We start from the raw sequence: 2,806 nt of genomic DNA on the forward strand, positions 1-2,806 counted from the left end.
GTCCTACTATGAGCCCAGGAGGGACTTAGTAGGCGAATTAGAGGCGTTTCCCCCTAATTAGTACCCCTAGACAACTAAATAACAGAATTAAGTGGTGAAACACAAGTGTTGGTGGTTGAAGTCACGCACTAGTCCTCTGTTTTATTGATTAAAACTCGTATTACATTGCTTGTTGCTTAATCTTAGTACTCACTTAGTTCATTTATTTCTTATTTCTTAGACTAGTTGTTAGATAACACCCAAACTCGTTTTTATTTGAATTGGCTAAACCATTGAACGTAACGATTAGTAATCTAATTTGCTCCTCGTGATCGACCCTTACTAGTGCAACGATACGTGCACTTGCGAGGTAAAACTTACACCATCAAGTTTTTGGCGCCGTTGCCGGGGAGCAAAGGCAAGATATTAATTGCTTTAGTTCATGTTTAGACTAAGTCCTTTTGTTACTAATCTTTTCTTTGGAGTATGTAGGTCTTTTGCATGAGTAGGCGGCAAAGACAAGGTCAACCAACTTACCCAATTGATCTTGAAATTGAGGCTACGGCAAGAAAACTAAATTCTTTAAGAAGAAGAGGTTTATTAGACACACTATCGGTAGAAGAAAGTGATCAACAAGAAGCCTTAGAAGTGTTTGAGAATCCATTTGGAGAAGTAGAAGAATCTAACATCATGGGTGAACCGGTTCCGATAACAGAGACTATGGCTCCTAAGCACATAGTAAATCCAAGCATCCAAAGACCAAGAATTCAAGCTAATAACTTTGAGATCAAAAATGCCTTGCTCAACCTTGTCCAAGACAACCAATTTGGAGGACGTCCCTTGGAAAACCCTAATGACCATCTCAATGAGTTCCTTGAGAATTGCGACATGTACAAGATGAATGGGGTCTCCAATGATGCGGTACGCCTTAGGTTGTTCCCCCGTTCACTTAGGGGATCGGCCATATATTGGTTAAAGAATTATGACGCGGATTCCTTCAAGACATGGGATGAGTTAGCTTCGGCATTTTTGAACAAGTACTTCCCAGCCTCAAGAACGGCAAAAGTTAAGAGTGAACTACAAAGCTTCCCTCAAGAAGAGGATGAGACCTTATATGAGGCTTGGGAGAGGTACAAGAGACTCCAACGGTTATGCCCCCACCACGGCATATCCGAAGACGAGTTAGTGAATAACTTTTACAAGGGGTTAACCTCAGACCTTCGGCTTTTACTAGATGTGGGGTCGGGAAAAGGTGCCTTGGACATTTTGGGTCATAAAGCGGACAAGGAGATTGAGGAGATGACATCACGGACTATGGAATGGGGAAGTGATAGGCAAGTGAGGAAGGGGAAGAGCAAGGATCCTAGTGCGGTGTTAAATGTGGAGGTTAAGGGAATGCTAGATGAACTTACCCAACAAGTGGCTTTGTTAAATTCCAAACCTTCTAGTTCCGATATGAGACAAGTCTTGTCTTGTGTATTATGTGGAGAACAAGGCCATACTCCAATCGAGTGCCCCTTGATTGCACCGATTTAAGAAGAATGCTATGAGAAAGTCAATGGGGTTTGGGAATCCACAAATGCAAGGCAAGGGTTCAACAACAACAACAATAACCAATTCGTCAATGGAAAAAGAACTCATCCTCTCTTGTCCTACGCCTCACAAAACATTCAAAACCTAACCACTTCCTCACCACAACAACAAAGGTTCAATCAAAACCCACAATTTCAAAGATAAATCCCACCCGATTTTCAAGGAAAGCAATTTATCACTCAAAACCAACAACCATTTGGGGGTTTCAAAGAAAAAAAATTTCAACCAGCCTCAAAACCAAGGTTTTAACCAAAACTTCCAACCTTAAAACCAAGGTTTTAACCAAAACTTCCAAGCCCAACAAAATCAAAAACCATCTTGGGAACAAGCCTTTGAGCAATTGGTGATTGTTAACCAAAAGTCCGACTCAAAGCGTGACAACCAGATTGCCTCACAAAGCCGGGTTAATGATGAAAAAAGAGCATCCCAAAAAGGCAACGACGCCAAAAAATTGATGGTGTAGTTTTACCCCGCAAGTGCACAATTAAGTGGTGCTTATATTATGCACACACTTTTGATATTTAACCGTAGTATTGCCTTGCAATTTGATTTTGGATTTACTCGAGGACGAGTAAAGGTTTTAGTGTGCGGAGATTTGATAACTATGTTATCACCCGACATTTTTGACCGTAAACCCTTCACTTTATCTTCATTTTGTTGCCCTCTTAAGCTAATTTAGCCTTAGTCCATAGTCGATTTTGCATTTATCCACTTTGTACAAGGCCTTGCATGATTATAATAGTATTTCACGCTTTTCTAGGTGAAATAAGAGGTCACATGGAGACGGAACTTTTTTTACAAGGAGTGAAGCGGAAATTGTAAACCGTCTTAAACCTCCCCCAACTCTTGTGGGCGTATCGACTTCAGGCTGGTGTTCCCATGCCTCATCCGGTGCTCCAAAATACTCTTGTGGGCGTTCAGAATTTTGGTCCGGTATTCCATCCTCTATTCGGCGTTCCCAAGAGGCGGCCGACGTTCCGAACGTCGGAAAGAGGGGTTTTGGGCTTTTCTCTCATTTTTGACTTTTATAATTCCGTTAATGGACCCTTTTGTATAAATATCCATGTAGATACCTCATTTCTACACCTTCCACCAACCACCCAGTGATGATTGGGCCATATGTTTGGTACGCGGAACAATTTATGACAGTCTATAAGTTTATCATCAGGTGATAGCTCAAACACTTGTGTCTACCCCTTGGTCATCATCAACACACCGATACGGTCGTTTTCAC

General features: G+C 41.6%; 1 non-coding gene across 1 annotated transcript; it reads right to left on the reverse strand.

Moving 5' to 3' along the window:
- Positions 1–1,041: 1,041 nt before the first annotated feature.
- On the reverse strand, positions 1,042–1,148 carry LOC141609778 (small nucleolar RNA R71). The gene has a single exon (XR_012527689.1). It is a non-coding gene; the product is annotated as a small nucleolar RNA R71 (small nucleolar RNA).
- Between the last annotated feature and the right edge of the window lie 1,658 nt (positions 1,149–2,806).

This window comes from Silene latifolia, chromosome 10 (genome assembly GCF_048544455.1).
Source record: "Silene latifolia isolate original U9 population chromosome 10, ASM4854445v1, whole genome shotgun sequence".
Classification (NCBI taxonomy): domain Eukaryota; kingdom Viridiplantae; phylum Streptophyta; class Magnoliopsida; order Caryophyllales; family Caryophyllaceae; genus Silene; species Silene latifolia.